This window comes from Rhinolophus sinicus, chromosome 2 (genome assembly GCF_057876585.1).
Source record: "Rhinolophus sinicus isolate RSI-liver-muscle chromosome 2, RSI-T2T, whole genome shotgun sequence".
NCBI classification, from domain to species: Eukaryota; Metazoa; Chordata; class Mammalia; order Chiroptera; family Rhinolophidae; genus Rhinolophus; species Rhinolophus sinicus.
Window position 1 is genome coordinate 36511985 of NC_142502.1, and position 12437 is coordinate 36524421.

The 12437-nt window shown below is 36.3% G+C and overlaps 1 pseudogene; it reads right to left on the reverse strand.

Annotated features, from left to right (window-relative positions):
- Positions 1-4608: 4608 nt before the first annotated feature.
- Positions 4609-4887, reverse strand: LOC109452177 (cytochrome c oxidase subunit 7C, mitochondrial pseudogene; annotated as a pseudogene).
- Positions 4888-12437: the final 7550 nt, after the last annotated feature.

Consider the following 12437-nt stretch of genomic DNA (forward strand, 5'->3'; position numbering starts at 1 on the left):
TCAATTTTAGCTTCTTTGCCAGATGTGATGTCGTTATTAGATTAACACATCTTTGGATATACATTTGTGGTTATTAATCTGGGAAATGCATTTTTTCCAGCTTGCCCAGAAGAGAGTATCAGAACGTTTGCATTGACATAGAGCAGATTACAGACTGGTTTTACATTTTTCCCAAAGATATGTAAACTCTCCTACCCTCTAGCAAAAGTAAACTTTATTACTCTCTGCAAACCACACTCAGCACTTCTCCATGACCATTATCAGCCTCTTCAGTCTATTCTCAACCTCTTGGCACCTTAACTTTTATTACTTATTAGCACTGTTACCTTCTGTGTGATAGATGTATAGGCTTCATTTATAAATGATAATACTAATTATGTCTCAGCATTAGTGTGAAGATTAAATACGTTTTGTGTTAAAAGATGAACATGGAGAAGACTAAGTGACTCAGACTTTGTGCGATGTAATCAGGGTCTGTTTTAGCTTTGGCTGCTATAACAAAATGTCACAAACTGAGTGGCTTATCAACACCAGGAATGTAGTATTTCTCACAGACCCAGAGGCCGAAGTCTAAGATCAGGATGGCAACATGGTTGCTTTCTGGTGAGAGCCCTCTTCAGGTTTGCAGACTGTCAACTTCTTGTTGTATCCTCATATGATGGAAAAAAGCAAGCTAGCTCTCTGACCTCTTCTTATAAGTGTGCTAATTCCATTTCTGTGTGCTCAACTCTCATGATCTGATTGCCTCCCAAAGGCCTACTTCCAAATACAATCACATCGAGAACAGCGTTTTAACACATGAATTTTAGGGGGACACAAACATTTAGTCCATAGCAGGATCTAATCAGGAGCACAGAATGTATTCCAAGTAGCTAGAGCAGAGGAAATCTAATGCAGGGAACTAGTTACATAGGTTATGCTAAAGATGAGAACTAAGCAAAGAACATTGAAGATCTAGAAATTGACAACAGCAAAAGTGTTCATCACCACTAGGTTTGAAAGACAAAGGAATGAGATAAACTGTTATTAGAGCCCAGGGGTTAGGTTGACCTGATGGAAACTGAAACCATGGTGGGCTTGTCTGGTGGGAGCTCAAGCCAAAGAGGAAATGTAGCCTTTTTCAAAAGAGCTGACAAAAGCAAAGGCTGAAGAGAGAAATACTAGTGTTGTTTCATTGCCCCTACCCTCTAATACCTTGCCTCTCATGGCCAGAAGTCACTTGACATTAAACCAGGGAAACAGCACCTGCAGAGGTCAGCCCAGAGCACAGGAAGGATGTGAAGCCAATAGTGTTTTTATCAATAGAAGGTCATAGCATCAAACCACATCCTTGTGGCTTGGGGTGGGGTTTCCTAAAGTTGGGCTACTATTCTCACTGTCATCTCTTCTGGAATTAGGTTAATCCTGATTTAGGAAGTGCGGAACTGGAAAGGCAAACTAATGGGATACTAATCAGCAAAAGGGAATGAACTACTGATACTTGCATAAACATAGATGAATCTCAAGTGCATTATGTTAAGTGAAAATTGCTTAAATATATACTGTATGATTTCATTTAGATAACATTTTACAAAAAGCAAAACAATGGTGATAGAAGGCAAATCAGTGGTTTCCAGAGACTGGGGTATGAGGGGAGAGAATTAACTACTAAGAGATATAAGGAAAAATTTTTAGGGTGATGGAAACATTCTATATCATGATTGTGGTGGTGGTTACATAACTGCATATTTTTCTTAAAACGTATCTAATAGCACACTTAAATTGATGAATTATATTTTATGTAAGTTATAACTCAATGCTAACTGAAACAAAATCAAATAGTTATACACATACATTCTTTCATATATATTCTTATGTATGTATTGTTAGAGAGTGTTAATTGATGACTCAAACATGAAAACCCCTCCACATTTATTATCATTTACTATGATTTTCTGTTCTTACAAACTCAGCAAATGGGTTGCCTTCATGTGGGAAACTAATTTTCTAACCCATCATTTGATTATGTTACAGAAATTAAAGCCCAATTTCTCTAAAATTACACCTAAAACTTGGGTTCTAAAAATGGATACTCATTTAAATGATTGAGTATATTTTCCACTTTTCATCCAGCTTTTCATCATGGAAGTACAGAGTATATGGTTTATATGAGCCACACATTTAGCCAGGTGCATTAAATGATTAATTTTCTACAACATCTAAACAAGACAAGTTAGAGAGAAAATGACTCTGTCAAGAACTCTGGATTCCACATGAAAGGCTTGTTTTGGGAAATTATTTCCAGAATCAAGAAACTATATAACTCCATGACCTCCCTGGAGGGAAGACTTGAAGGACTCTTGCCTAAAATAGCAAAGTTGGACTTCTAAATTATGGAAAATGACAAACATATTGAAAATCTGGAAGAAACTTCTTGGGAGAGTAAAACAAACATCACAAAGCACAGTGCATAGAAGAGAGATGATTAAACTCAATATCGATATGAAAAAGGTGGGTGGTACAATGAGAAAACTTAATAATGTCATGGACTGACTAGAATTTTGGAAACACAACTTAATGGAATTTTGGCAAGACTGATGGAGGAGTTGATTACAATTTAATGTCATATGGAACTTAACTTCCAAATACCAGTACTATAGATAAGATCCGTAATATGGAATTAAAGAAATTCTATGACTAGAGAAAATCATTGTAAGAGATTTGAAGTGCTGATGTGGGAGAGGCTCTCTTGTCAGAAAGAAATCCTTGTCTTCTTGGAGCTAAGCTGGTGCAGACTAGGAGGGCAAGCTGTCTGAAATACCAAACAGGGCATAGTTATTGTTCCCTGTCTAATTGTCAGTAACACAGCAAGATCAACTTATCTTCTTTGACATATTGAAGGCACACAAAGACTGCTGGGGAGGAGGCCTGTTGACATCACACAGATTCTAATCTTACCTCTAAAGTAAATTTAAAGGAACTTTTCTGTTTCTACAACTGGAGAATTGGTATGAAGGGTATGCTAACCTTACTTTATCTATTTGGAATTATGATCACTTTCAGGGAGTCTTCATGCTTTTTATAGCTTACCTCAGTCAACACGGGCAGAATTAGAAGTTTGCATGGTAGATTTTTAGCCATTTAAAATATATCACTAAAAGCTATAATAAATACGAAGAGTGAACTTTACGCCTTAATAATGCTCAATAATATATATCTTAATTGCACCTGAGTTTCCAACATTATGAAAATATTTTCCAATGTCATTTTGAGGTCTTAAAACTATACTTAATCAGGAGAGCTGGACTTTTGCCAATGGAGTTTATAGAATTTTGTTATAGAATTGTAGTGGTAATACAATGAAGAAGTAAAATGTCATTTCAGAAGCTGCAATACAGAAACTTGATAGGCACGAAATTTTATCATCCTGAAATATGTCTTTGGTTAATCAGACTAACTTTAATCTAAATCCCCCAATGATAGAATTTTAAATCAGTAAATTATTCATCACTCACAGTAGGTCTTGATTAGGGAAAGCATGTAAGATATCTTACTTATTGGATTCTTATTACAAAGCCTTTCTGTCACTGGATTGTGATTTTAAGTGCATTATGTTGTATGTTGTCATATTCTACAGAGATCTGTTTTCTTTGAACGTGTAGATGTTGTAGATGAGGCTGTCAGACTAAAAGATGAATCTTGGGAGGTATTAGGGGGAAACCTGTGCTGGGAAGCTGAACAGATGTATGGAATGTGTTTTAATCCCTTAAGTCTCTTCATATGTCAATTGGCTTATGTTTCTGGACACTATCTGTCAGATCACATTGAGTTATCAGCTTTATAATCCTGAAGATTGATTTCATTAATGAAGAACATGCCAGAACCTGCGGTTATCTGAAGTGAAAGATGACTTCTTCAGGCCTTGTGAGCTGAAGAATGACTGGATGACCATTTCTTCTCAAATGGGAGAAATTAAAGCGGAGGGTGATGGTGTGAAGGCTCTTAACAGCAAGCTGAAAAAACAACTGGATATCCTTCAGAACTTGCTGGCAAGTGTTTATAATCAACTGGAACCATTTCAGGGCACATTAGGAAAAGGAGGAGGCCTGGACTGCTGCTGTGAGAACTTCGTGCACAGAGATCTCATCTTACAGCAAGTAAATGCCAAAAATCTCCCCTCTATAGGGAAAATGATGTTGGGTTGAGTGAATGCTTGGGAAAAATACTATGCATTACAGAAATAAAAAAAAATAGGAGATATGACTGGGAGGTAATGATATATTCTGATCTGGTTTGTGGACTTTAAGTTCAAATCTCTTGCTGCTTCATGGGCTAAGGTCAGTCAGACTTTAAATCCAGCTTTTAGATGAGAATTTATAATAATTTCCAAGTTATCACTCAAAAACTAGTGGCTCATGCAGATTCAAAAAGGGAATCATCACTTACTTAAATAAATTTAATATGTTGTCTGATGTCTAACTTTATCTGAATCACAACAGTTTAAACCTGTTAACTATTTCTCAGTGTTTTTTTCTTTTTTTTTTAAATTATCATATTTTGTATTTCAGAGAAGAGGCATTAAGGATTCATGCCATGAGTGTATTTACAAACATTTCTACTATGTTGAGTTCAATAGTTTGATCCATTTTTCAAAATGACTGTACCTCTTAAAATGCTCCTCTTCACTTCTGCTTCATGGATTAAGTAAAACATCCTTATTTCTTTAAGCAATTGATGTCTTACTCTAAAGAAAGGTATGGCAAATCCAGATCCAAAGTACAGAGTCATCACAACTAGCAACCGCCACTTGTTTTCCACTGAAAATAGCCAATTCTTCCCTGGGCCCTCCTCATAGTGGCTCCTATGGACCACAGAGGTTGTGAACCTCTGGATGCTATGTCCCAACATAGCGCTGTTGGGAGGCCAGCAAAAGGCACCGAGACGGAAACAGAGGGAATGGTGCTTCCACCCCACGTCCTCCTTTTCTCAGTGTTTCTTAATGCTTTAGTATTGAGGCAGGCTTTTTGTTGCAGCAAACAACTTGGATTAAATGATCTGTGGCCATGTATGCTGTGAAACCTACAGACTCCAGGAAAACTGAAAATCATAAGAATGAAGTTTTGAAACACTTTTCTATAAACTATAAATTATTACTCTGATAAGAGCCATTATTTTGATATTCCCATTAAAGGAGCAATGGTATTTCCTTGAATCTAGAATAAGATGTAAGCAATTATTTGACATTGCTATGGGGGAAAAGTCATTTTAAAATACGCTTTTTTATTTGTTTTTTTGTTTGTTTGTTTGTTTTCTTTTATTTTGTTTTCTCATGCAACTGAAGACCAGTATGTCTATCTGCCATGTACTTATAAGTCCTATTAAAGCTAGTTTCCTATTTTTTTCTAAAGCTGACATTTTTATATAAATTGGACTTTTGACACGTTTTTATTCAAAAATATTTTAGAACAAAACAGGCTTTCCAAAAGAAGTCTAGATTCCAATTCTGTTGAATAGTTTCAGTTTACTTGCATTTTCATTTATAGATTGGATTTTGTTAATTCTGGAAACAAGCTATTCCCATTCTATAGCTTGTATTTGCTTTAAACTAAAACAAAGCTTCCAAAACTTCAGATATGTCTTCTATTTATATGTGGTCATACAATTAAAGTTTCAAACTCATCCTGGAAAACGTGCTACATACCTCACTGCTGAATATCACTACGGTCACTTTCTCAGTATTCCCCTTGGGTAGCTACACACCGATGCCAGAGCCTAGTCCACGCTTCAAAGCAATTTGGGAACTCTTTTTCTGGAATGGCCATCAGAGCTGTCATCATATTACACTTGATGTCCCGAATGTCATCAAAATGTCTTCCTTTCAATATTTCCTGCATCTTTGGGTAAAGAAAGAAGTCACTGGGGGCCAGATCAGGTGAGCCGGGAGGGTGTTCCAATACAGTTATTTGTTTACTGGCTAAAACCTCCCTCACAGACAGTGCCGTGTGAGCTGGTGCATTGTTGTGACGCAAGAGCCATGAATTGTTGGCGAACTGAAAGTTCAGGTTGTCTAACTTTTTCATTCAGCCTTTTCAGAACTTCCAAATAGTAAACTTGGTTAACTGCTTGTCTAATTGGTACAAATTCATAATGAATAATCCCTCTGATATCAAAAAGGTTTAGTAACATTGTTGCAACAAGTTCACGAACTTAAATGTCAGACCTGGTATATATAAAAATCAAAACAACTTTCATAAGTATCAAATACTTTACAAATACTCTACATACTTAAGGCCTTATGTATAAGTTTATTGAGCACTCTGAACTATGGGTAATTACCATGTGCCTTTCATATGTACTAATCACTGCCTTTACCCATGTGCTGTTTACTAGCCCGTCCTCTCACTTAATGAAATCTTCGGCAGATTCTTTATCTTTATGGTCACACGCAAGTATAAAAAGCTGTCTTCTTTATGCTCATCTTTTTTCTTTTTTTACTCATCTCTTGCAGCTTTGTCCCAAGGGACTTAAATTGGAGAAGAAATGTCTGTTTTTTTACTCCTTCTCGTGTGTGTGTGTGTGTGTGTGTGTGTGTGTGTGTGTGTGCTTCCTTCTTTAAAAAAACGAGGAGAAAGATGGAGAGGGCTGAATGCCTATAAGGAACTTACATCGTCTCTCCTTTTGCCTTTTGATGCTCTCTGGTTAATCACTGTTTGATGCTGATTCTATTTCAGTGTGCACATGTGAATTCCTTGGGGTGCCTTGTGTGTGTGTGGGGGGGGGGGGGAATCTTCCCTTTTCAAAGTTCCCTTGTGTGAGTGACCAAGTCCAATTTGATTTGTTCCTTCTCAGAGTGTGTTCCTGAATATTCATGAAAAAGCCTCTTATTTCTGGCATGCCTACGTGGCTATCTTGGGCTTGGAATGGGTAAGAGGGTTCATTTCTTCCATGGGACCCACTTGACGTTCCTCATGTTGGTAGTTCAGACTTCCCACAGCTGTTCCCTCTTTCTGACCTATCCTCTTCCTCCCCCCTCCACCCCACTCTCTTTTTTCCTTGTTCAAGACAGTACTGTGGAAGATCAACAAGTCCACTTCATAAGCTAATGTCCAACTAGGAATGAAATACGTACCAGTTTTCTTTTGTCTTTTTCTTTCTTTTTTTTTTTTTTTTGGCACCTCTCAGTGAGTACTTGTCTTAAATCCCTCCACACCCCAACTGGCATTGGGTAAGGGAGGGGAAAATAATAATCCTTCCTACAACTCCAGCAATGTATTCCAATTCCCTCTTCTCTCTACATCCTTGCTTATGCAGCTAGGGTGAGGGGCTTGTGGTAATTACTAAGGAGAGCACTGGGTTTAGCCACCACATAAAAACCCCGGGAGGAGGGATTCCAAATGTTTAAAGTTCACTTTAGGTTGGTTAGTATAGGATATATCTTTGTATCTCAGACTTGGATCTTAGTCACCAATTCAAAGAAACAAAACCATCTCAGTCATCATGTGGGTACACTTATAGCCCATCAAATTTTATAATATAGCTCTATGTATGTGTAAGGCATTATGCGTATACCTGTTAGTGGTTGTACATATGTTCACTTGCAATCCTATATTGTTATTGAAGAAAACAAAATTGTAAACTTTTAAAGTATATTCAGGGATGTGATTTATTTATTTATTTATTTATTTATTTATTTATTTTTTTATTTTTATTTTTATTTTTTACCAGCTCTGACTTTTTTCTCCATCAGTCCACAATCCCCACATCTGACACTGGTAGCTGTTAACTGCATTCTCCTTGAAACTCCTGCTTTCATTTTTCTAAGCATCCAGAAATACTACTTTCCAAACTCTTTAAATTGTTCTTGTTTACCTACTTTTTTCCAAAAGATAGGTAGCCCTTCTTCCTCACTGCCATTGCTTACCGTTCTAGGCTGATCCCTGTAAACTTAATTTGCTACAACATCCTGACTCCAGTCTGACTCAAATACACATTACATGTATTAGCTGGGCTAATCTGGCTAATCTAATTTCAATGGAACTTTTACAAAAGCTTTTTCCTACTTTAGCGCACTGTATTCTTTCAAAATTTACCTCAAGAACAAACTCTGCAACAACACATTTAAGGAAGGCCTCAATGGTGCTGTACTACCCTATCTATCCAAACCTACTTTTTCAGCCGTCTCTGATGCACAAGCTTTGCTTCAGGCACACCTATAGTGTATTCTCTTGTCCTTAACATCTCAGGAACACACACCTGTTCCTATCTCTGTGTTTTAGCAAATGATCTCCCTTCTCCAATCAGAAAGCCTCCTGACTTCTCTCCCCTGCCAAAGTAATGAGTTCTAAATATTGCCCTTTGCCATGAAATATTTCTGGAATGTTCCCACTCATATAGCTCCTTCTTTAGTTTCTGTCTATAGTAAGTAGACTTCATTTTGTGTATCTTTTCATTCCATATGTCCCCCGCTATATTTGTTCCTCCTTGGATTCAGGTGTTTTGACTCACTAATACATTAGTACTCACTAAGAGTGGTGACCATATCTTAGATTTCTTGTATGACTAAAAGAGTTAGCATAGTGTTTGGCAAGTAGATGATATTTTCAAAAAGTGTGGTTTATTGGTAAACATATAATATTTACCAAGTGCAGCAGAATGAATTCTGAGCCAGCCATAATTATAGCAATGTGGCATTGGGAAATATCGTTTAACCTCTTAAACTTCAATTCTCTTGTCTGTAAAGTAGGAAAGTAATAACTTTTTTGTCTACTTCGAAAGGTTGTTAGGAGTTGCAAATAGGATGTGAAGAGTTTTTAATCTGAAACAATACTTTAGCTATTATTTCGGATACATTTAGGAAAGTCCATTTACTCTTACTTTAAGTTCAATATAAAGAAAAGTACAGGAGGTAAACACAAAGGAGATTTTTGGTTTTCCATCGTTGGAAGGAAAGTTGCTTGTACCTTTCCAATGAAAAAAATTTTCACATTTTTTTCAAGAAGTAAATTTATTAGACAGGAGTGTTGAAGTACATGGAAAATGTTTGTGTCTGATATAAGTCCAATGGCAGAACTAGAAGTATAATACAAATCTTCTAATTTTGGAAGTCTAAATATCTACTTAAATATTCTATATCACTGTAAAATGAACAAAGCAAGTAAAGTTTGAAGAAAAATTAGTTTTGAAATGTGGGGTTTCATTAAATATAAAATATGTAATTTTTCTAAATTTAAAAATAAATAATGTCCTCTATAGTTTTACTTACCATGATTACAAAGAGGGAGTTGATGACTAGTAAAAAAAAGACTACAGGATAGTCTGCTGTGATATTTCCTTATGGATTCTTACTTGCCTGGCATTATTCATGCCTATTCCAAAGTTTATACTTAGGGATCAATTTCCAATGTGTCTTCCAGGTTTGTGACTTTATGAAAATTCACTGAAACGTTTGAAGGAAATTAGGTATACTTTCTCCTCCTGTGACTAATAATTCAACATAAAATGTAGAGAGTGGTGGACATGTAGAACTGTAACTACATGAATTAGATCAAGTTGAATTTTTATTTCTGCAACATTCCACCTTGTTTTATTGAGGCTTGTGATGCAATTTTCAGCAGAGAAACAAATGCCACCATATCCATTCAGTGTCATATCAAAATGGGAAGGAATATGCATTGTTTCACACGTTCTCTACTATGGTAAAGCAAGACTGGGACCAGGGTAAGGAAATGCTGACTCAGTAGTTCATCATCCTAGAACTTTAACAGCAATGCCATAGAACTCCCTACCCTGTTACCAGGGAAAATTACATGTATCTGGCATAAATAATTTAAGTACATCTTGTTACTCAATTAATATTCACTTCTAGATTCTTGCACATGTTTGCCACAAACACATTGCTCCTTCCAATTTAAATAATGTATTGCTTAGGGACTAATTCTGTGGCTTTTACTTAGGAAAGATAGTCCCAGGAATCAATTCTAGACTATAGATTTACTTTAATCCCATAATTCCCCCCCAACCTCTTGTGCTTTTCTCAGACCATGTTAATAATAAAGATTTGTTGGAAGGGTACTTGAGGAGATTATTGTTTTATTTTTGAAACTCTTATTTAGAATTTAGTTTGTTAACACAATTTCTGGATTCGTTTCCTAAATACATTCTTCTTAATACCTTTTTAAATGGAATTATTTTTTTATTATTATTACACAAACTGACTTAATTTTTAAATATATATATATTAAGGAAAGAAACTGGTGGGTAACTTTCTGGATAAATTACGTATTTCCCTTGCTTTGATCTGAGTACTTTCAAAATAAAAACCATTAAAATTTGTTAAAACCACTGTCTACTTTGAAAAAAATCAAAACTTTATCAAGACTGTAAGTGCACAGATGATCTTTATGTTTTGTGTTTCATTTTTCCCCATCTATACCCAAGAAATTTCCATGTGCTGTAGCTTATTGTTTTTACTAATGTTGCTTTTTTTAAAATTTAATTAAAAAATTATTTTTATATTCGTTTCAGGTGTATAAAACAACATACTGATTAAACATTTACACCCCTCGCCAAGTGATAACCCCCCCCCCAAGTCTACTACCCCTCTGATATCGTACACATATAACTTTTGACTCCCCAAGCATTTAACTACTAATAGCCTACTGTTGCTTTTGTTCCCTTCATTCTTTGTCTCTCCTCAGCCACTCCCCTGACTCAGGTCCTCATTATCTCTTTCATGTTTATTTCAATCAGTTGCTAGACTTATCTTTTCTCTTGTCTCATTTCCTTTCACAACATTATTGATAAATATTTGTGCTCTTCAGCAATGTTTTCAGTTCTCCTCCCTCTAGCACATGGTAAAGGTGCACTGTTCTGTTCCTGTGTAAAATGTGAGATGTGACATGTGTCACTTGGTGGGAATGTATTGGAGCAAGGGCTCAAGGCACCATGTCCCCTACTCCTTCATTATTGCTGGTGATGGTCACGTGTGAAGGCTCTACCAACCAACGCCCTTGAATGGGGATGAAATGGAATAGCAGCCCCTGCCACCGTAAACCCAAGACAAACCAAGTCTGATATCCAAGACCCTTTATGAACTGGTCTCAATTAGAACTAATCCAAGAGTGTAATACTATGACAAATTTTTAAAACATCAAAGTATATAAATTTCCTTTGTATAATATAATATAATATAATATAATATAATATAATATAATATAATATAATATAGTATACTTTTCAGGTATATCAACAACTTTCCCCCTTCCTCACTATACTCCATAATTATGCTATTTATAGGGTATTTAAATCATGCCAGTGTCTAGGTCTTTGGCAAATTTAACTCAATATAGATTTTCCCTTAACAGTTGACTGTTTATATTCAGTCTGTATAATCTGCTTTAATTCAGCCAGCTAACATTTATTGAGATGCAATGATAGGCTCCTAAAACTTTGGTGTTCATAGCAATCAGGGGGCAAAACATTTACTGTGACAAATGGAAGGAGCTGTGTTTGGGGGTCACCAAAAGCTAGGTGGGGAATTCTGCAGGGGGCAGTTACTAGTTGCATCACCTGAGACATGATTTCCAAGCATTCTGAATCTTAAATCTTTCATTTATAGAGTAAGGATGACAATCTCTACCACAGACAGTTGTGAGGTTTAATTTAAATCATATGTTTGCAATGCTTGGCATAGAGATAGAGCTCAGTCATTACTGGCTCCTATCAGTCTATTCAAGATGAAAAAAACTGAGGCTCCAAGTTGAACCCCAAGTGGGTTTCTATACTCTCCCAGGTTTTAGCCTTTCAGGCTTCATACATTCCAGGCTGATTTAAATTACCTTTTCCCTTCCAGATTATTATTTTCTTTGATTCCTTATTTTTCAATCTTCAGTATCAATGGATAAGAGTGACACTACTTTGTTTGGGGGAGGTTAGGCTGGCAGGAGGCACATACATATGAGAGCTCTCAAAACTTTCTCTGGGTCATATGGAATCCTTAGTTGATGACTTGGAAAGTACTGCTAGAAGCATCCCTGGTCTTTTTTAAAAGATTGGTATCCTTCTGTCTATTCCATACAATGACTTTAGGAAAGGAGTATCTTGTGACTACAGATAAAAAACCCAACCCACCACCACCAACAGCAATAACAAAAACCTCTACAAATTCAGTCTCATAAATGTGTGGTCTTGTAATGGTCTCAAGGCAATATGTCAGGGCAAGTTGGTAGTACTTCAGAAAAATGAAGAACCCAGCTACTTCTTAATGTTCCTGTCATATTGTCAGTTGTCTTTTCTTAATACCAGATATTTTGAAGAAATAAGAATTAGAGTGTCAGGGTGGCTGGTTAGCTCAGTTGGTTACAGTGTGGTGCTAATAACACCAAGGTTGCCAATTCGTTCCCTGCATGGGCCACTGTGAGCTGTGCCTGCCTTAAAATAAATACATACATACATACATA